Raw genomic sequence first — 23665 nt, forward strand, 5'->3', positions numbered from 1 at the left:
GTATACTGTGTAAGGCTGGAAATGCCATTACAGAATTATTATGTTTACTGATAATAGGCCATCCCCCAGCCCCACACCCACATGCACACTATAGAGGACAGGTGGTGGTACTTAACCATCTGAAGCCAGATAGATGCCATTATCGTAACGTATGGCAAGGATGAAAGGCTAATGGATGGATCTGACTTGCAGAAAATTATGGAACTGATTAACAGAAAACTGTATCCCTAGGGAAAAATAGGGGGCAACTAACAGGGTCCTACATGTACTCAATCTGTATAATGAAAAGAAGTCAAGGATGACTCATTGCAAGGTTGACAGCAGTTGCTTCAATATATAGTCATGACCCATTGCCCAGATTCCAGGTCTGAACACTTTTTCAGGCCTGGAACCCAGTTACTAAAGAGGTCAGATACCAACAACTTTGCAACACCATGGCAAGTGCACACGGTGATGAGACCCCCAGTCTTTCTCCAGGGTCATTTACATAAACAAATGTGCACTATGGAAGGGGACTATTGGACGGGGTCTGAGTTAACACTGATGCCCAGAGATCTGAAACATCATCATTTCTCCATTAAAAATGGAGCTATATGGGGGCCAAGTAATAAATGGATTCAGTGGATAAATCAACATTTCAAACTAAAGATTTGTGTCTCCCTAATACTCAGGAAAATCATGTTTTTTCAATTTCTTTCTTCCATTTCCCTTTTCTTAAAAAATTGAAATGTAGTTGACATACAATATTATGTTAGTTTTGGATGTACTACATAGTGATTTGACATTTGCATTCATTAAGAAAATCATCACAATAAATGTAACATCTGTGCTCATACAAAGGTATTATAATATAATTGACCATATTCCTTATGCTGTATATTACATTCTTGTGGCTTATTTATTATATAACTGGAGGGTTGTATCTCTTAATCGCCTTCACCTATTTTGTGGAACCCTGGACCCTCCTTCTGTCTGGCAAACATCCATTTATTCTCTATGAGTCTGTTTTTGTTTTGTTTTGTGTGTTCATTTTGTTTTTTAGATTCCATATATAAGTGAGATCATATGGTATTTATCTCTCTCTGACTTATTTCATAAAATACCCAAAAGTGGAATTGCTGGATCATATGGTTGTTCTATTTTTAATTTTCTGAAAAAAACCATATTGTTTTCCATAGTGAATGCACCAATTTATATTCCCACCAACAAAGCACCAAGGTTCCCTTTTCTCCATATCCTTGCCAACATTTGTTGTGTTGTAGTTGTGATGTTCCTCTCATTTCTGTGTCACTAACCCTGGGGTGTGGGTCCTGACTATATCACACCTCTGCCCCTCCTACCCATTTTGTTGTGTATCCTTCTTTATAACATTAGTTATGGAAAATTGTATCTGCTAGTCTTCAGATCGTTCTCATAGATAGTTGCTTTGTAAGTAGTTGTAATTTTGGTGTGCCCATGGAAGGACGTGTGTTCAGGTCTCCCTACTCTGCCATTGTGGGGAAGCTCCATTTCCCATTTTCTTGGATGGTAGACCTAATCTTCTGGATTCATCTTTGAATTTTCTCATATTTTATGGCTTTACAATATGGAAGATTTCTCCAACTTTATATTTTATTATTTTATAAGCCTGTTTCTGCAATGATTTTAAAAATCAACTTTAATATACATATAATAAAATGCATCCATTTTAAGTGTACAGTTTGATAGGTATTCATCTGTGCACCTACCACCGAATGAAGTTACAGTAAATTTGGTTATTCCAATCAAGGTATATCTCCAAAAATTCCCTCATGCCTCTTTATCATCAATATCCACCCCCACCGGATACAGTAACTGCTGACCTCTTTTCTATCACTATAGATTAATTTTCCTCTCCTAAAAGGTCACATAAAAGGAATCATGAAGTACATCTTCTTTGGTGTCTGGCTTCTTCAGCATGTTTTTGAAATCCACAGTGTGTGCATCAACACACATTGATTTTTACTATCAAGCAGTCTTCTGTTGTATGGATATATCATTTGTTTAACCACTCATTTAATAGACATTTGGGTTTTAGGCTACTATGAACAAAGATACTAAGAATATTCATGAACCGTTGTCTTTCTGTGGACAAGTGTTTTCATTTCTTGTTGGTACTTACTTAGGAGTAGAGTGATGGGTCATATGTCAAATGTAAGTTTAACTTTATAAGGAACTTCCAAATCGTTTTCCAAAGTGGTTGTACCATTTTATATTTGTACCAGCAATATATGAGAGTTTCAGTTGCTCTATATTCTCACCATTGGGTAGTCTCAGTTTTTGTCTTTAGCCATTCTATGGATTTATAATAACATGTCATGATTTAACTTGTATTTCCCTGATGACTAGAAATAGTGTGCATCTTTTCATGTATATATTGGCCATCCGTATATATTTTTTATTTTAAGGATCAAATTATCAGTCCAATTTAAAAACTGGGTTTTTATCTTCTGATTATCAAGCAGTAAATGTTCTTTATATATTCTGGATGCAAGTCCTTCATCAAATATATGTAAAGAATGTATTTTCTGTCAGTCTGTTCGCTTGTCTTTTCATTTTCTTAACGGTGATATTTGAAATACAGAAATGTTTAATATTTATAGAGTCCATTTATTAATCTTTTCTTTCATATTTTTTGCTTTTGTGTTATATCAAAGAAAGCTTTGTCTACCCAAGGTTTGTGAAGATATTTTCCTATGTATTGCTGTAGCAATTTTATAATTTTTGTTTTTACGTTTCAGTTTATATTCAATTCAGTTACCTTTTGCATTTGGTGTGAACTAAGAGTTGAGGTTCATATTTTTTCATAAGGTTATCCAATTGTTCAAGCACTACTTATTGAAAAGACAATCTTTTTGCCATGAGTTATTTTGGCACGTTCAATTTCTTTAATAAATACAGGGCTATTAAAAATGTCTCTTTCTTTTTATATTAGTTTTGTAGCTGTGTCTTTCAAGGAATTTGTCCATTTCATCTTAAGTTGTCCAATTTATTATATAAATTTGTTCAGAATAGTCCCCTTTTATTCCTTTAATGTCTTATAGTGAAGTTCCTTCTTTCATTCCTGATTTTGATCATTTGTATTTTCTTTCCTTGACTGGTCTGATTAGAAGCGTAATAATTTTTCAAAGAACCAGATTTTGGTTTCGTTGATTTTTTTCCCTATAAATTATCTGTTTTCCATTTCGTGATTCCATTCGTATTTTTATTATTTCCTATACTCTGCTTACTTTGGGTTCAATTTGTTATTCTTTTTCCGAGCTTCATGTGGAATCTTGCATTATTGATTTTAGACTTTTATTCTTTTCTAATATAAGCCCTTAAAGCTCTAAATTACCCTCTAACCACTGCTTTATGTACATCCTACAAATTATGATGTGTTGCATTTTCATTATTTTCATTATTCAGGTAAAATATGTCCTAATATTCCTTGTGATATATTGTATAATACCTGGGTTATTTATAAGTGTGCTGTTTGATTTACAAATATTTGTGCTTTTTCAGTATCTCTTTGTTATTGATTTCTAATTTTTTCTGCTGTGTTCAGAGAACACATTCTATATGATTTCAATGCTTTAAATTTCTTCAGACTCTATATAGTCCAGTATATGGTCTATTTTGGTGAGTGATCCATGTGCATCTGAAAATAGTATATATTCTGTTATTTTTGGGTGGAGTGTTCTATAAATGTTCTGTAAATGTCTAGATCAAGTTGGTTGATATTTTTGTTTCATTCTTCTACATTCTTATGGAATTTTTCTATTCTACCAATTACTGAGAGAAGAGAATTGAAATTTTCCAAGTATTATTGTGAGTTTATTTCTAGTTTCAGTTCTGTCAGTTTTTGCTTCGTGTATTTTTGAAACTGTGACTGAGTACATACACATTTATGATTATTATTTCACATTTATGGTGAAATGACTCAGTTATCATTATGAGATATTTCTCTCTATCTCTAGTAATATTTCTTGTCCTGAAGTATCACTCTAGTTTTCATAAAATAAATCTTTGCCAGGTATAAATTTTTTATCCTTTTATCCTTTTATGTACCAGGGTTTTAAAAAATTTACTTATGGTAGGTTTCTTGCAAACCACAAATAGTTGGATTTTGCTGCACCCTCATTCATTCTACTGAGTGTTTTTTGTCTTGCTCTGTTATTAACTACATTAGGATTTGCCACATAAATGACACTAAGCCAAGGGAGATAGCAATTGCTCTATAACATTGACTGCAATAAATATGATGTACCTATTTTTCCAAAAATAGTGATATCAAGTTAGTTCTTCTCTCAACAAGGTTGATAAGAATGCCAATATCTCTCTGTTTTTATGGCCCTTCTGACCCAAAGTCAAGGAAAAAAGTGAAGATTGTTGGTTCTTAGTCACTTTTGGATGCCATTGTCATTGGTCTTTGCCCAGGCCCACAGGCTTCAATGGCAGGCTGCCAGGTTTGGTGAGACTTGGTTATTCCCTCCCCCACTGCTGAGCTCAGACATGGGCCCTCCACAGGAGACTGCAAGGTGAAGATGTTAGCGCTTGCCTTGGGTATCCAGGCAACCATCTCTACCAGTGATTCTACCATCTCTAGTGAGCTTCATCAGAGTGAACCAGAACATTTTCTCTTCTACCTCTAAAGCGCCGATCCCTTATCATCTTTCTCTTCAAATTAGCCAGCCTTGTAAATTTTGGCTTCTGCAGTGCAGGGGAGAAAGTTGGGGATGGGTGCAGAGAAAAGAAAATATTTTCTGATTTCTTTTCTCCAAGAAGAGTTCATAGCTTCCCAGAAAAGAAAAGGAAAACAAAACAAAACAATGCACAAGACACCAAATGAATCTCTCAACAGTTCAGCTATTACATACTCAAGTTAAACAAAGTCATAAGTCATTCTTCACTGAGTCTTCAGAAAATGTTTAGTAAGACTGAGCAGGGATAGAACTCTTTTTATGAAAGCTTCCAACGCAGGCTAAGTTGGCCTGAGCCCCATGTGTCCTGTCCAAGAATTGCAGGAATGACTGTGCTGATGACCAGGGGTGGGTGGAATAGTGCTGAGATCTAAAGTCTGCCCTCTTTTCACCCGGGAAAAGCCTGTATGAGCAACTCTCCTACTCTTGTCTACTTCTCTCTCCAGTGAATGAACTGTGTGTTCTGTGTTATTCAATTTCATCGAGTCCCTGTGTTTAAGATCTAAATAGGGAAGAAAACATGAAGAAAAAGAAAGACCATCCCAGTGTTTGTAGATGATGGAGAAAAACAGCTGCAAAACAAAATATGTCGTAGTTGGCTTTCTGTCTTCAAAAGGACATAAAATGAAACAGGGAAGATGACCATCTATGTTTGGCAATCCTCATTCAAGCAATATTGAACTTCTATGTGCAAAAGACTACACTACAAACCTGCATATGTAAAGTGCTTAGCACAGTATCTAGCTGAGTAAATGCTAGATGTTAGCATTACCATTAATATTGACAGCAGTTTTCTTTTACTCTCTCTTCTATAACCTTTTGAGAGAAATTGTAGCTAAGGTAAAAATCTGATTTGCACTAACTGCCTGTCCTCGCTCTTAGGCTATAAGCTCTGTTGACTAGGAATTATCTTGAGAAGGAGAGTGATGTAAAAAACAAGAAAGAAAAAGAAAAAACAGGTTTCCTTTTCCAGGTGTTAATTTATTCTCCCTTTTTGAAACTGGAGCAGGAATCAGACAGCTAAACATCATTAGAACTGTGCTCATCCCCTAAGAATGAATATGCTGTAAGAGCTTGTTTGAATACTCTGTTTTAACAATGGACTCTTTTAGTATACTATTTCTCGCAAAATTAAAAAAAAAAACTATTTTAAAGAGATAAATCAAGAACTGTTTCACGGTTGAAACTGAAAAATACCCATCATTCTCTTTAAAAAGAGATTTTGAATGCTGCTAGAAACCACACGCTGGAGGTGAAGAAATACTTTGTATAGCTAGCATCCTGTATAGGACTGTGTTATATAATGCAGAATGAGGAAATAAAATATCTAATTATAGCTTAAGACCTTTTTTGGCCTCTAGTTAGAGGGCTAGTTTTTCCTAAGATACCTGGTAGTTAGTACAGCTAGGTGCCATTCTAGGACTGCACTCAGCCTATGACCCCTATAACCCTAGGTAGCTTCTTATCCACTGCAGTCACTCTTTAACTTTTTTATCCTGGTAAATTCATCTTTTTAAAGAAACTGAAGGATCAGAGACTTTGGCAGCAGCTATTCCTGTTTAAAAAAGAAAATAAAGGGAAAAGGAAAAAATGTTGCTAATTTTCCATCTTCTGTTTCCCTCTCACAATTTGTATGCTGTAATCTTCTCTTCCTATCTATTATAAGAACGGCTAACATTTATAGTGTTTACTGTCACCCAGCCCTGTGCTAAGTGCTTTACACTGCTTAGCTCATTTAATCTTCACAACAAACCCATAAGGTAGGCAATATTTTTATCCCCATTTGAAGCACAGAGAGGCTAAGGGAGTTACCTAAATTTACACAGCTCGGTAATGGCAGAGCCAGGACTTGAATCCAAGCAGATAGGCTCTTGAGTTTATGTTCATTTTGCCCCCAGCTTTATTGAGATATGATTGATATATAACATTGAGGGAATTTAAGGTATACAATGTGATGATTTGATATATTTATATGTTACATAATGATCATGACCATAGTGTTAGCCAACACCTCCATCATGTCATATAACTGCCACTTCTTTTCTTGTGGTGAGAACATTTAAGATCTACTCTCTCAGCAACTTTCAAGTGTACTTAATACAGTATTGTTAACTATAATCACCATGCTGTACATTAGATCCCCAGAACTCATTCATCTTATAACTGGAAGTTTGTACCCTTTGACTAGCATCTCCCCATTTCTGCCACCCCCCAGTCCATTCTACTTCCTGTTTCTATGAGTTTGGCTTTTTTTAGATTCCACATGTAAGTGATATCATACAGTATTTGTCTTTCTCTGTCTGACTTATTTCACTTAGTATAATACCCTCAAGGTTTATCCAAGTTATTGCAAATGAAGAATTTCCTATTTCTTCTGAGTGATATTCCATTATATGTATATAAACAACATCTTCTTCATCCATACATTGATGAATACTTAAGTTGTCTCCATATCTTGGCTATTGTGAATAATGCTGCAGTGAATATGGGAGTGCAGATATCTCTTCAAGATCCTGTTTTCATTTTCTTTGGGTATATACACATAAGGAAGATTGCTGGATTGTATGGTAGTTCTATTTTTCGCTTTTTGAGGAACCTCCATACTGTTTTCCGTGGTGGCTATACCAGTTTACATTCCCACCAACAGTGCACAAGTGTTCCCTTTTCTCTACATCTTCCCCGACACTTATCTCTTGAATTTTGATGGCAGCCATCTAACAGGTATGAGGTGATACCTCACTATGCTTTTTATTTGCATTTCCTTGATGATTAGTGATGTTGAGCACCTTTTCATGTACCTGTTGGCCATTTGTGTATCTTCTTTTTTTTTATTTTGAATTTTTATTTTAACTATTCAGGTCCTTTGCCCATTTTAAAATCAGATTATTTGGCTTTTGGCCATTGAGCTGTATGAGTTCTTTATATGTATTTGGTATTAACTCCTTATCAGATATATGATTTGCGAATATTTTTCTCCCAGTCCTTAGGTTGCATTTTCATTTTGTTGGTTGTTTCTTTTGATGTAGTTCCACTTATTAATTTTTGTTGTTGTGCTTTTGAGGTTATATCAAAAAAAATTTTACTAAGACCAATGTCAAGGAGCTTTTTTTCCATGTTTTCTTCTGGGAGTTTTATGGTTTCAGGTCTTATGTTTAAGTTTTTAACTCATTTCAAGTTAATTTATTTATTTTTTTAGATTAAAATGTTTTTATTAAAGTATAGTTGATTTACAATGTTGTGTTAGTTTCAGGTGTACAGCAAAGTGGTTCAGAACTATATATATATATAGTTCCCTGTGCTATACAGTAGGTCCTTGTTGGTTATCTATTTTATATATAGTATTGTGTATATGTTAATTCCAAACTCCTAATTTACCCTCTTTCTCCCCTTTCCCCTTTGGTAACCATAAGTTTGTTTTCCATGTCTGTGGGTCTATTCCTCTTTTGTATATAAGTTCATTGTATCATTTTTTTATATTCCACGTATAAGTGATATATGATATTTGTCTTTGTCTGACTTACTTCATGTAGTATGATAATCTCTAGGTCCATCCATGTTGCTGCAAATGGCATTATTTCATTCTTTTTTATAGCTGAGTAATATTCCATTGTATATATATAGATACCACATCTTCTTTATCCATCTATCTGTTGATGGATAGGTTGCTTCCATGTCTCGGCTATTATAGATAGTGCTGCAATGAACATTGAGGTGCATGTATCTTTTCAAATTATGGTTTTCTTCAGATACATGCCCAGGAGTGGGAATGCAGGATCATATGGTAGCTCTATTTTTAGTTTTTTAAGGAGTGTCCATACTGTTCTTCATAGTGGCTGTACGAATTTACATTCCCACCAACAGTGTAGGAGGGTTCTCTTCTCCATACCCTTTTCGGATTTATTATTTGTAGACTTTTGGATGATGGCCATTCTGACCTGTGTGAGGTGATACCTCACTGTAGTTTTGATTGGCATTTCTCTAATAATTAGCAATGTTGAGCATCTTTTCATGTGCCTTTTGGCTATTGGTATGTCTTCTTTGGAGAGATGTCTATTTAAGTCTTCTGCTTATTTTTTGATTGGGTTGTTTGGGGTTTTTTTTATATTGAGCTGTATGAGCTGTTTGTATATTTTGGAGATTACTCCCTTGTCGGTCGTGTTGTTTGCAAATATTTTCTCCCACTCTGTAGGTTGTCTTTTCATTTTGTTTATGGTTTCCTTTGCTGTGCAAAAGCTTTTAAGTTTAATTAGGTCCCATTTGTTTATTTCTGTTTTTATTTTCATTACTCTAGGAGACAGATCTGAAAAGATATTGCTGTGATTTATGCCTGTGTTCTGCCTATGTTTTCCTCTAAGTGTTTTATAGTATAAGGTTTTACATTTAGGTCTTTAATCCATTTTGAGTTTATTTTTGTGTACGGTGTTAGAGAATGCTCGAATTTAATTCTTTTACATGTAGCTGTTTTCCAAGAACCACTTATTGAAGAGACTGTCTTTTCTCCATTTTATATTCTTGCCACTTTTGTCGTGGATTAATTGACCATAGGTGTGTGGGTTTATTTCTGGGCTTTCTATCCTGTTCCATTGATCTATATTTCTGTTTTTGAGCCAGTACAATACTGTTTTGATGACTGTAGCTTTCTAGTATAGTCTGAAGTCAGGGAGCATGACTCCTCCCTCTCTGTTTTTCTTTCTCAAGATTGCTTTGGCTATTCAGGGTCTTTTGTGTTTCCATACAAATTAAAAAATTTTTTGTTCTAGTTCTGTGAAAAATGCCAGTGATAATTTGATAGGGATTGCAATGAATCTACAGATTGCCTTGGGTAGTGTGATTTAACAGTATTGATTCTTCCAATCCAAGACCACGGTATGTCTTTCCATCTGTTTGTGTCCTCTTTAATTTCTTTCATCAGCGTCTTATAGTTTTCAAAATACAGGTCTTTTCCCTGCTTAGGTAAGTTTATTCCTAGGTATTTTATTCTTTTCAATGTGATGGTAAATGGGATTGTTTCCTTAATTTCTCTTTCTGATTTTTCATTGTTAGTGTATAGAAATGCAACAGATTTCTGTGCGTTAATTTTGTATCCTGCAACTTTACTGAATTCATTGATGAGCTCTAGTAGTTTTCTGGTAGCATCTTTAGGATTTTCTATGTATAGTATCATGTCATCTGTAAACAGTGACAATTTTACTTCTTCCCTTTTAATTTAGATTCCTTTTATTTCTTTTTCTTCTCTGATTGCTATTGCTAGAACTTCCAAACCTATGTTGAATTAAAGTAAGGAGAGTTGACATCCTTGTCTTATTCCTGATCTTAGAGGAAATGCTTTCAGCTTTTCACTGTTGAGTATGATGTTAACTGTGGTTTTGTCATATATGGCCTTTATTATGTTGAGATATGTTCCCTCTATGCCCACCTTCTGGAGAGTTTTTATCATAAATGGGTGATGAATTTTGTCAAAAGCTTTTTCTGCAACTATTGAGATGATCATATGGTTTTTGTTCTCCAATTTCTTAATGTGGTGTATCACACTGATTGATTTGCATATATTGAAGAATACTTGCATCCCTGGGATAAATCCCACTTGATCATGGTGTATGATCCTTTTAATGTATAGTTGGATCCAATTTGCTAGTATTTTGTTCAGGATTTTTGCATCTATATTCATCAGTGATATTGGCCATAATTTTCTTTTTTTGTGGTATCTTTGTCTGGTTTTGGTATCAGGGTGATGGTGACCTCATAGAATGAGTTCAGAAGTGTTCCTTACTCTGCAGTTTTTTTGGAATAGTTTCAGAAGGATAGGTGTTAACTCTTCTCTAAATGTTTGATAGAATTCACTTGTGAGGCCATCTGGTCCTGGACTTTTTTTGTTGGAAGTTTTTAAAACACAGTTTCAATTTCAGTACTTGTGATTGGTCTGTTCATATTTTCTATTTCTTCCTGGTTCAGTCTTGGAAGATTGTACCTTTCTAAGAATGTGTCCATTTCTTCAAGGTTGTCCATTTTATTGGCATATAGTTGCTTGTGGTAGTCTCTTATGGTCCTTTGTATTTCTGTGGTGTCAGTTGTAACTTTTCCCTTTTCATTTCTAATTTTGATTTGGGTCTTCTACATTTTTCTCTTGATGAGTCTGGCTAAAGGTTTATCAATTTTGTTTATCTTTTCAAAGAACCAACTCTTAGTTTCATTGATCTTTTCTATTGTTTTCTTCATCTCTATATCATTTATTTCTGCTCTGATCTTTATGATTTCTTTCATTCTAGTGACTTTGGGTTTTGTTTGTTGTTCTTTCTCTAGTTGCTCTAGGTGTAAGGTTAGGTTTTTAATTTGAGATTTTTCTTGTTTCCTGAGGCGAGCTTGTATTGCTATAAACTTCCCTATTAGGACTGCTTTTGCTGCATCCCATAGGTTTTGGATGGTCATGTTTTTGTTTTCATTTGTCTCTAGGTATTTTTTAATTTCTTTTTTGATCATTTCAAGTTAACTTTTGTGAATGGTGTAAGAGAGGGGTCAAACTTCATTCTTCTGCATGTGGTTATCCAGTTTTCCCAACACCATTTATTGAAGAGACTATCCCTTCCCCATTGAGTATTCTTGGCTCCCATGTCAAATATTAGTTGACCATATATGTAAGGGTTTATTTCTGGTCTCTCAGTTCTGTTCCATTTGTCTATGTGTCTATTTTTATGCCAGTGCCATATTACTTTGATTACTAGAACTTTGTAGTATAATTTGAAAGCAGGTAGTGTGATTCTTCCAACTTTTTATTGTTTCTCAGGATGGCTTTGACTATTTGTGGTCTTTTATGGTTCTATATGAATTTTAGAATTGTTGTTGTTGTTTTTTATTTCTACAAAAATACCATTGGAATTTTGACAGGAATTGTACTGAATCTATAGACGGTTTAGATGGTATGGAGTCTATGTTCTTAATGATTAAGCTCTGGTAGTTTTTCGTGATAAATGCCAGAGCTAAAAGGGAACTTAGAAATTAATTACTTCAAACCCCTCGTTTTACAGATTCAACTGAAGGATGGTTAAAGTATTGCTGTTTACTATATATCCTATCCTGGATCAAATTTAGGCATCCCAACTTTCATCCTGTTTACTTTACATCATCACTGAACTAAAGCAGAGTATAAATGAGACTCCCAACTGTGCTGGTTATCTGCCAGTCATTCCAGATGCACATTCCATCCTGCTTACTACCCCAGGAAGCTGACTTACATAGGCTGATCAATGGACTCCCTTGCTCTGTGGATTCTAGTAGGGTTTGACCAGTTGGGGGGCAATAGCAGAAGATTCAGGGAGGAGGGTGAAGCTTGAGTATTTATTCTAACAAGATGTATAGTTATTTATTGCTGCTTAACAAACTACCCCAAATTTAGTGGTATAAAATTACCATTTTATTAGGCTCACTAATTTTGTGGGTCAGGAATTCAGACAGAGCTTAGTGAGGATGGCATGTCTCGGCTCCACTACGTTTAGGGTCTTATCTGGGACTCAGCTGTTAAGGTGGCCTCACAGATGGGAGCTTATTATCTAAAGACATGTTCACTCACATGCCTAGCTGCTGATGTTAGTTATTGGCTGGGACTTCAGCTGAATGTACGGCCAAAATACCTCCATATAGCCTCACCACTGCCCTCTCCACCTGGGTGAGTTTGGGCTTCTTCACAGTACAGCATCTTGGTTCCAGTAATGAGTGTCCCCAAGAAAGCAGATAGAAGTGTGTGGCATTTTTATGTTCTAACCTTGGGAGTTGCACAGTGCCACTTCCATCATGCTATGTTGGTCAAGACAGACACAAAGCTGTGCCCAGACTCAAGGAGAGGGAATATAGATGCCAACACTTTATGGGAGAAATGTTAAGGTCACATTGAAAGAAAGGCATGTGGGGTAGGAGAGATTTTGCAGTCACCCTTGGAAAATATAATGGGTAACAGATTGAGATTTGAGGACTACATCTGTATACACGAGTATGGCTCAACTGGAAAGGCATGCCTGGAAGGGAAGGAAGTATATTATAGAATTTATGAAAATGTAAAAGAAGTGGTATGTTATACAACTGTTATTCAGGGTACCCCCAGGCCTTAAAAAATAAGTAAATAATTAGATCTAGCACAGAGTTCCTAAAATATCCTCAGCTCTTCCTGTGAAAATGAATGTTCTTGACCATACTGTGTGTCCTCTGAAAGCAGTTCTTCCCTCCCTGCTCCTCTCTCTCTCTGGAAGAGGATATTGTGAGGACAGTATGGGTGGGAAGATCTCTTGGGGCAGGAAAGAAATTGCTCAGTGTTTCCCCTTTTACAATGGCAGTAATCTTGCCACAGTATGCAAAGCAGTCTTTAGGAGGGCAGGAAGGTGGGATCTACTTCTTCTGGAGTAATGCTAGAAAGAAATTTAGTGCTGTTTCCATAAAGATTTTCAGAGGGTCTTTGATAAATATGAAAATGCTGAAAACAAGGTTCTACAAATATATATACCTCACTCTAGTCATGGGATTATAGAAGCAAAAAGAGACCTTAGAACCTATTTATGGCCCAGCCCCATTTTCTTGCAGGCATGGAAACTGGAAATGAGAGGTTAAGTGGCACACCTAAGTTCTACACTACTTGGACTTCTGCCATTTGTGACAAATTTGAAATAAATCCCGACTCAAACCCCCCACTCTTCTCAGAGGTATATATTTTAAATTAAACTTTGTATTTTGAGATAATGGTAAATTCACATATAGCTATAAGAATAATAGAGATCTCATGTTGTCCAGTTTCTCCCAATGACAATATCTTGCAAAACTATAGTGCAATATCATAAGCAGGATATTAACACTGATACAGTCAAGATACAGAACATTTCCATCACCGCAGGGGTCCCTTATGTTGCCCTAAAAATAGCCACACATACTTCTTCCTGCTCCACCCCCTCCTTAGCCCCTGGTAACCACTAATTTGTCCTCCATTTTTATAATTTGTCATTTAAAGAATCTTACATAGAACTCATACAGCATGTAAGCTTTTGGGATCAGCTTTTTCCACTCTGCATAATTCTCTGGAGATTCATTCAGGTTGCTGTGTATCAGCAATTTGTTCTTTTTATCACTAAGCAGTATTCCAAGGTGTGAATGTACCACTGTTTAACCATTCACCAGTTGAGGAACATCTGGGTTGTTTCCAGTTTCATGCTGTTACAAATAAAGTTATTATAAACATCATATTCAGGTTTTTGTGTGTAAACATAGTCTTCATTTGTTTGGGATAAATGCCCAGGAGTGCAATGATGGGTTGCATGGTAGTTGCATATTTAGTTTTTTAAAGAAACTGCCAAACTATTTTCCAGAGTGACTGTATCATTTTACATTCCCACCAGCAATGTATGTCATCTAGCTTCTCCATATCCCCACCAGCTTTTGGTGTCATAGCTATTTTTCACCTTAGCTGTTTTAATAGGTGTGTAGTGTTATCTCTTTGTGGTTTTAATTGGCATTTCCCTGTAGACTAATAATGTTAGGCATCTTTTCATATGCTTATTAGCCATCTGTTTCTCTTCTCTGGTGAAATGTATCACAAGTATACTTTTAAATGTTTAATATGAGCAAAGTCTATCTACCCACTCTCCCACCCATCCTTAGGGTCTTGTTTGCCAAAGTTCCAGTCCCTATGTTCACGAAAGGAAACCAACTTGCCCACCATTTTCCAGCCCCACTGCCCTCTGTCAGCATCTTTAGCATGTCAAACGCTTCATATTTGACCAGCAAACACAATGACTCTATGACCAGTCTGCTTGTTTCCCCATGTGTCTGGCTCTTCTCAACTTTGGATCTTGTCTTAAAGGCCACTTCTTCAGAAAGGTCTCCCTTGACTTCCTTAAGTTGGTCCTATTGTAACTCTGGTTTCCCTCCCCTTATGTTTACCCCAGTTTGCAGTTTCACTTATCTGTTTGCTTGTCACCGTCTTCACTTACATCATCCTATATAAACTCCATCAGGCCAGGGACCTTGTGTCTTTCCTCACTTGAAGCCTCAGCATCTGGGCTAAGTGACAAGTATGTAACAAATCCACAGATTTGGTGAATGACTGGGTACATTTCAGTGCCACTTTGTCCAGGTTTCAAGTTACCGCAGACTTTTCCCCCTTTAATGTAGTTTCTATCATTTCCCTTTTTATTTACCTATGATTATCACGATCACCATCCTTAGGATTAAGCTAAGACATACATATTTTACCATGTAAAACACTCAATAGTATGAAGGTCTATTTTAGACTGAGTTGGCATTTGGTCACTAAACATATTTGATGAATATTTAACATAGAAAAATTTTATTTAGTGTATTCATGTGTGTTATCTGGTGCATGATCCAATTTCATAAAATAAAAATGTTGATGTATGATTGAAGTATATAGGAATATACATTAAAGTAGTGTTGTGGGCTGAATTGCGTCCCCCCAGATTTATATGTTGAAGTCTTAACCCCATTACCTCAGAATGTGGCTGTATTTGGAGAGGTAGATGAGGTCATTAGGGTGGGCCCTAAACCAATATGACTGGTGTCTTTATAAGAAGAGGAAATTTAGACACAGATACACACAGAGGGAGGACCACATGAAGACCCAGGGATAAGACAACCATTTACAAACCAAAGAGAGACCTCAGAAGAAACCAACCCTGCCAACACCTTGATCTTGGACTTCTATCCTCCAGGACTGTGAGAAAATTAATTTCTGTTATTTAAGCCACTCAGTCTGTGGTATTTTGTTATGGCAGCCCTAGCAAACTGACGCAAATAGTAACAGCAGCAATATGTGATGGTAGAATTGTGGGAATTTACTGTTTGATCCTCTGCATTTTTAAATTTCTGTAAAATTATCTACAAATTTTGTCACTAAAATTATTTTAATCCTACCCCACCCTGAGCTGATAGATGGAGCTGGTTTGAGATGAAACTAATGATAAAATAATAAATGAAGAAGGAACAAGTTGGATAATTAATCCCCCTCTTGTCACTGAGGAATATGAAAATAAAAATCAAATTCATAGTTGAAGTTGACTGAATCTTGGTCAAAGGAAAGTGTGCTGAATGGTTGGTCCTCTGACCAGACCATGATCACCCAAGCAAGAAGGTCTGCATCCTTTACCTGGAAGTGGAACTTCAGAGTGGCCCACGGCACAGTTCTCCAGGGACTATGCATGGGTCTTCCAAAACTTTAATCTGAGGCTCACAGAACACACTAACCACATACATTCCTTACTAGTTCCTAGAAACAAATTCCAGACCGGGCTGTCCATACCAAGAGGGACGATGGACATTGGCTCTGGAAGTCAGCCAGGCAGTAGAGTGTGTGGGGCTGATGCATTCAACCTCTCACCTCATTAACAGGGTCATTTTGTTAATACATCTTCTTCTTTCATCCCCTTGAATAAACGTAACTGGCCAAGAGTAGCCAAATATGATCAGATAAAATCTGTTGGACTCAAGGACCTTCATCAACTGGGCCAATTCTCATTTCACAGGGGAGAAAACTAGGACCCCAAAATGCTCAGAATAGTGTTCACAGTGCTCTCACCTGTGTGTCCAGAGTATTTATAGCAGTCTACCTCAGTCTGAAGTTAGAGATAAAGATTCCTCGGAGACCTACCAAGCCTAAAATTTCTCATGCTACAAACAGCACTTTAGATTCCCTTGCCAGGCCTTGTCTAATATCTCAAAGGCAAATACATTTAAGGAATGTTCCAAAATTAATTGTTTATCTTATGACATTGGGCTAGAAGTTAAAATCCTATCAGTACTACATCTGGAAAATATAAAGAGATTGATTAAGAGTTGGAGAAAGCTGTACTATATCACTGAAAAGTAACTCAATCTCACCAGTGAATACTGTTCAATAATTACTCTTTTGATAAATTATTTCCTCTCTTCAGTGTGTAGGGATACAGATATTTGTTTTACAGTACTTTGAAACTAATAAAGTAGGGAGCAGATTCATTTGAGATCCAGGTCCAAAGGATTAAATATGTACTTAATTACAATATATTTCTATCATATATACTCTATTAGACCTTAACCAAATGCCTGTGCACTACAAACTTATTTACTTATTTTATTACAGTATAGTTGATTTACAATATTGTGTTTCAGGCGTATAGCAAAGTGATTCAGCTATACATACATACATTCTTTTTCAGATTATTTTCCATTATAGGTTATTATAAGATACTGAATATAGTTCCCCATGCTATATAGTAAATCCTTGTTGTTTATCTACAAACTTTTTAAGAAATAAAATTGGATGGGACAGTCTGTCCTCAAGGAGAGCTCAATTTGGTGAAAGAATCAGACACATGAGATGCTGAGTTGAACAAGAATAACAGAAAATGTTACTCTGCTCTCCCTACTACCTGTTCTGCAGAACATTTGCTTCCTTGTACCTTAGAAGAAATCTAGGGCAGGTCTCCCCAATAACTTTTCTGGTAAATCCCAAATAATAAGGTCCTCTGGTTACTTCTAAAGGAAAAAAATGTCTTCTTTCAGTAATTCATTCCCTGTCAAAGCACCAAATTTCATTTTAAGGTAAAGACTCCCCTTCCTGGCAGCTTATCCATCTCCCTCCTGGGGCCCTGCTATTCCTCTCCCACTTGCTAGGCTGCCTCTGGCTCCTGTTAGGCTAGAGCCTAAGGTGGGGGCCAGAGGCTTGCTCAGAGGCAGGGATGGGCTTGGCTGGCACTCAGGTGATCTTGGGTCAGAGCAGGTGCCTGGTTGACAGTATCTCCCATGGGTTGTTTGGAGGCTCCCACTGGGAACTGCAAAGGAACTTCCTGTGACATGGGTGATGCCCTTTCTTCAGGGTGCCTGCTTATATCTCCTCCCTCAAACTCCGGGAATTGGATGGTCCATCTCTCAGTCGGGGTAACCATCCCTTCAGGGAAGTCCTTTTCAATAGAATTTGCAATAGCTCTCAGCTGGCTCTCTCCATCAGGACCCACAGGACCACTGAGCTGTGAAGGCACAGGCTGCTGGCTTCTAGGGCAGCCTGGTTGAACTCTCAGCTCATTACCATTACTTCTTGCCATTAGCATCTTCAGCAGTGTTTTACTCTGTTCCCCAAACTCCGGGGGATATAGATCAAACTCTCTTAGCTCATGAAAGACCTGATCACTAAGCTTGAGGAAGGGGAAAGAACGCTTCACGTCTCTTCCATGAGGTGGGGAAGGCCCACTGTACTAATAACCCCTCCGGAGAAATCCTTTGTTTTTCTAGATTCCAATTTCTTGACTCAATTCTTAATTCTCACTTCTATGGCCTGGATATAGCCAGGGGATACAACTTGTTTCCAACCAACTCCTTTGGAAGTTCTGCATAGGCAAATACAACACCTGGTAACATTTTGGATTGTGGGGTTGGTTGCTTTTTGGCTCTCAGCAAAAATAAGAGTTCCATCTTGTCATATTAACAAATATGTCATTAATGTGAGATAAGTGAATGCTAGAATAGAAACACACAAAAGGCTTTGTAGTAAATAATACTAGTCTACACTAGAGAAGGGGAGGTGTTAGTAAGTTTCTCATAAAGCTGAGGAACTCTCCTAAGCTGAGTTCCAAGAGATAAGAATCCAGAAGAGGGAAGAGGACATTCCAAGTTAGGTCATTTTCAACTGCAAGGTCCATTGGATTCCTTGGGGCTGTTTGCTACAATAGCTAACATGACTCTAATACTCTGCATTTTTACCAAACAGAACAGCATTTAACACTATAAAGTGTTCTTTCCCAGAAAAGTTGAACCTGAATCTAGAGTCTCTAGTGTGACCTTTTATTTACAGGAAGTACAAGGATAGAGGAATAAGTTAAGTGACACCAGCACAAGGAAACTGATGAATCCAGACTGGGGAACATTCTGAGGAACTGACTCATTTTCTGCAAAAAGACAACAGGGAAAAGTTGGGAAAAGGGTCAACAGTATATGCAAGAAACACAATAATCAAATGTGAAATGTGGACTCTGTAGCTGATGCCAAAGAATTATTAATAATTTTATTAGGTATCATCCAGTATTGTGGTTAAGTAAGAATCCATTCTTTCTAAGAGCTGCATACTTAAGTAGGCAAAGGAGAAATGACACAATGCCTGGTACTTACTTTGAACTACTTCAGCAAAGAAAAAGACAAAAGGGATAATTAAGCTAAGATGGGAAATCTTGATAATTGTTCAGTTTGGGTGATGGGTAAATGTGATTCATTATTCTCTCTAATTTTGTTAATGTTTAATATGTTTTATAATGACATTTTCTTTCAAAGTTCATTTCTTGTGTTCCCATAGTTGGTGGGTTGCTTTTCTCTTGATGATGCTTTCATTTTGTGGTTCTACTGTGCTGTAGGGCCTCTGAGTTCTTTGTATCTGAATAAGCAGGGGAAAGAGAATAGTGAAATTCACACACTCCTACTAACATTCCATTAGCAAAAAGGTGTCATTTGGCTTCATCTAGCTACAAAGTAGTTCCTGAGTGCACAGTCACTTCCAGCCTCTACTCTACACTATGAAAGTGGGTCAAAGCTCTTCAGTGGATGACTCACTGTCTCTGCCACATGCAGATTCCTGGGCTCCAATAACAGGGATTCTGATTTAGCAGGCACGGTGGGCCTCAGCAAGCTGCTTCCTCATCAAGTCCTGCAGGGCGACTCTATGATACAGGGCACTCTGAATATTTTCTATTTACTTTCCCAAGCGACAGTCCACACTTGGTCACCCTGTGCCCTGCAGGGCAGACCGCCAAGGACTGCATCAGGAAGCTTCTTTGCCCTGTGGTTCCCAGTGGGGTTCAGGCAAAGGTGAGCACTCAGGAAAGCTGTAAAGAAGGAGGGGATGGAAAGGAGGAGATTGAGGGGAGGTGACTTTGTTCTCAGCTCCCCCTGCAGAATTGCCACCTGGGGTTTTGCTGACCCTTTCTGTCTCCAGGTTCTGATAAGTGTTCCCTCCCATCTCCCCTTCCAGCCTAAGGCCAATATTAGTGCCACACCAGAATATTACTTTATCCATGTGGCTTCTCTATACCTGTCCACACCCTAATAAATATTGCTTTTTTTCAATTCACCTCAAATTCCCACCTGTTTCTGCTGGGATCCTGGCTGATACACAGGGGTCCATGGAGAACATTGAGAAACACCAGGTCAAGCCAGGATATGCCACAGCCCCTAGGGAACCTGAATGACACATGTGAACTACAAGATGTCTAATGTAGCTAGAGCAAATGTAAGGAGTGAGAGCTGAGAATGTTGAAGTGGGTGGCAGCCACGCCACTGGAGGACCATTCCCCCACGCTAGACCATTCTGACAGCAGCAGGAAGATTATTCAAGGAGGCTTTGCAATAACCAAGGTGAGAAATAAGAGTTTCAACTAAAAAGCAGTAAATAGTGAGACCAGAGAAGGAGAAAATCAAGGTCCTATTGTTGGAATCTACCTACAATGTTACTAGAGCTGCACTTGTGGACCAATGAATCCCCAAGCACAGAAAAAATTGCCTCTGGAGAGAAAAACAGAGGGGTTAGGTAAAGGAGGATCCTAGTTTTAGGGAAAGTACCAGTTGAAGAGCATTACTGGGACCATAATGTCCCTTATGCCATGAATCTAACCTCTCCATTAACCTCTACATTTATCACCAAAATGTTATGCTTCAATTTTGGAGGTTCTTTTCCTCCCTAAGAAGAAGATTGCCCATCATAGGATCATTTGTTATAGCAAAGAAAATGGAATTTTTTTTGTATAGTCAGTTTTGCCAGGCTACATTTGTTATGGGAAGTGAGAAATATCTGAAACTGGAAAGACTAAAAACTGTAATGAGAAATATTATTTGAAAAACAGTATTAATGATTTAATGTTGCAGAGGCCCAATGCTATAGAGACTTCTTCTAAAGTGTTCCTAAAGACATCTAATATACATGCCAAATTGGAAAGAATTCAAGACAGAAATTTTATTTCCTCACTTTCTCTCATTCTCTGCCCAGGAACTAACATTATTACCTTAAAGTAAAAACCTTGTATTGTTACATATTTGCATAATTATTTTCAACCAGTTGCTTCGGGATATTTTTTTGCTCTTTCTTACTTCTTTCTGCCTAGAGTATCTTACGATTTTTTTAAAATAGAATTTAAGGAGCTGGTATGTGAATTTTAGGTAATATTTTACCATCAGGTTTGGCCCTAATCATAGGGCATTAGAGAATATTCAATTTCCTTCTTTCATGATAGGGGAAGCACAAGCCTACTTGCTTACTTCCCTTTGTGTTGTAAGTATCATGAGTTCAATAAGATTTTCTAAGTTTCTATGATTCCAAACACTAAAGAAAGTCTCGTCTACTACTCCCTTCTAAGTTATTTCAGTACCAAACTGGGGAGAGGAGTCATGGTACCAGCATCATCTTTCATTGGAATAATGCTTTGTATATTTATTTCAAAATGTGCTACATTTCTCATTTGAAAGTATCTTTTAAACCTTCAATTTGGCCAGGGTATGTAGCCAAATGGATATATGCTTTTAAAATTCAGGCCATGTCTCAAGTTGGAACTTAATTAGGATTAGAGAAAAAATTCAAACCATGTACTGGATTCACCCACTGGAAATGTCAGTCAATACCTGCCTACTTACAGCCCATGATGAATGGGCAGCTTTAGGTGATCATACTTGGTATCACATGGCCAACTAAGTAGACAAAGGTGGACACCCAAAGCAAGGGCCACCAATCCAAGGCCTAGATATTGATACAGCTCACCTTTTCATGCCAGGCCATGTGATAGGTCAGGTTTTCTCTCAGGAATTTGAACTGGGAATTACTACCAAGGGAAGGGGACGAACAGCAGTGGCAGCAGCTGAAAGACCACGAGGTAGAGTTTACTGTTATCTATTTTACAAACCTGAGATAACTATAGCAGCCAGAAGAGCCAAAGCAAGATACCATTCTTTGGGAGATTGGAATTGACATGTACACACCACTATATATAAAATAGATAACTAATAAGAACCTACTGTATAGCACAGGGAATTCTACTCAATACTCTCTAATGACCTATATGGGAAAAGAATCTAAAAAAGAGTGGATATATATACATGTATAACTGATTCACTTTGCTGTACAGCAGAAACTAACACAACATTGTAAATCAACTATATCCCAATAACAATTTTTTTTAAAAGATAACATTCTTTTGTAATATTTCGGTCCTTTACTGTGTATAAAGGTTTGTTTAACTGTCTAATATGTGATCTATTCTGGAGAGTGTTCCATGAGTTCTTGAGAAGAATATGTATTGTGATGTTTTAGGTGCAGTGTTCTGTACTTGTTAGGTCTTGTTGGTTTATAGTATTGTTCTACTATGCCCTTGCTGGCATTCTACCTAATTGTTTTATCCATTGTATAAAGTAGGATATTGAAGTTTCCAACTACTATTGTTGAATTTTCTATTTCTCCCTTCAATTCTGTCAGATTTTGCTTCATGTATTTTAGGGTTCTGTTGTTAGGTATAACTGACCTGTATATTATCCCAAAATGTCCTTCGTTTGTCTTAGTAACATTGTTGTCCTAAAGTCTATTTTGTATGATATATAGTCACATCAGCTGTCTCTTGGTTGATGTGTGAATGGTATGGTTTTCTCTATCTTTTTATTTTCAATTTGTACCTTTGAATCTAAAGTATATTTCCTGTAGACAACATATAGCTGGATATTGTTGTTTTTCATCCAGACAGTCTCTGCTGTTAATTAGATTGTAAGTATAATTACTGATGTGGCTGGAATCACATCAATTATTTTGATTTTCTTTTTCTTTCTGTCTCATGACTATTTTGTTCCTCTGACCCTCTTTTAATACATTTGGTTTTAAGCAAATATTTTCTAGTGTATCATTTAATTCATTAAAACATTTTTAACTATTAAAAAAATGGGCAATATTACCTTAAAAAAAAAAGCAAAAGGCTTTAGCAGATGGCTTCTGCAAAGTATTCAGCCATTCCCATTCCCCACAAAAAATCACAAACTGAAATTAGCTTGAGTCAGTCACATTACGTCACCTTGTCTGACCAACTGTCATCCGAAAGTACCTGGTAATTCAAGGACTTCTTGTATTAAATATTCACCCTACCTATAGAGTACAGGTTTTAAAATATGTGTATAAAACCACATTTAAACATTTAAATGGAAAATAAATGAGAAAATATATAATTACTAATCATGGCTTCTGGTCAACTCAAGAGAATCACTGTTATCAAGGCATTCCCATCATTCCAGGCAAAAGCAAAGAAACCATATTTGAGCTTACTTATGAGAAAACTGTAAATGCTAATAAACTCATACACTCTTCTGTTTGAAGCCTAGATCATGGGCCACTGTACACTCTGAGTTCCCTGGGAAGCAAACTCAGAGATGGAGTTTAACATCCAGGATATTTATTAAGAAACACCCTTGAGATCTAAAAGTATGGAAGGCAGGGGGAGGAAGCAAGATTGAGAGGAGGAAGAGGTCTAGCTGTGATACAGGCTGAGGACCAGCCTCAGATGATCCCACTGGGAAGCTCTGGAACTAGAATGTTCTTCAGAGATGCCCTGAGTTGGGGCCAGATGGCCAGGCCTGTATATGCCCTCACAGATCAGTCATGGGATGTGAGCCATGCTGGGAAGGGACATCCTTATGCTAGATGGGTCTCTACACCTGAGACAATTGCCGAAGGTCCTGACAGCTAAAAAGCTGTCTCATAAGGTGACCAACTATCCCAGATTTCCCAGGACTATCCAGATTTCAGCACTGAAAAATCCCAGGCAAACCAGAATAGCTGGTCACCCTACTGTCTGCCAACAGCGCTTTGGCAGCTGAGATAACAAATCTTTCATTGAACTGGTGTGTGTCCATCACAACAGCTTTACTATTCCCTAGGATTTTAGGGACCTCATGCTGGAGTCTAGTATTTGCCAAAGTTCTTAAAAGCT

The 23665-nt window shown here is 37.1% G+C and overlaps 1 protein-coding gene across 1 annotated transcript in view; it reads left to right on the top strand.

The window, feature by feature from the left end:
• The window catches only part of CNOT6L (CCR4-NOT transcription complex subunit 6 like), a 363313-nt gene that overhangs the window by 264107 nt on the left and 75541 nt on the right, over positions 1-23665 (top strand). The gene's annotated exons all lie outside the window — the stretch shown is intronic.

Source organism: Balaenoptera ricei, chromosome 5 (genome assembly GCF_028023285.1).
Source record: "Balaenoptera ricei isolate mBalRic1 chromosome 5, mBalRic1.hap2, whole genome shotgun sequence".
NCBI lineage: Eukaryota > Metazoa > Chordata > Mammalia > Artiodactyla > Balaenopteridae > Balaenoptera > Balaenoptera ricei.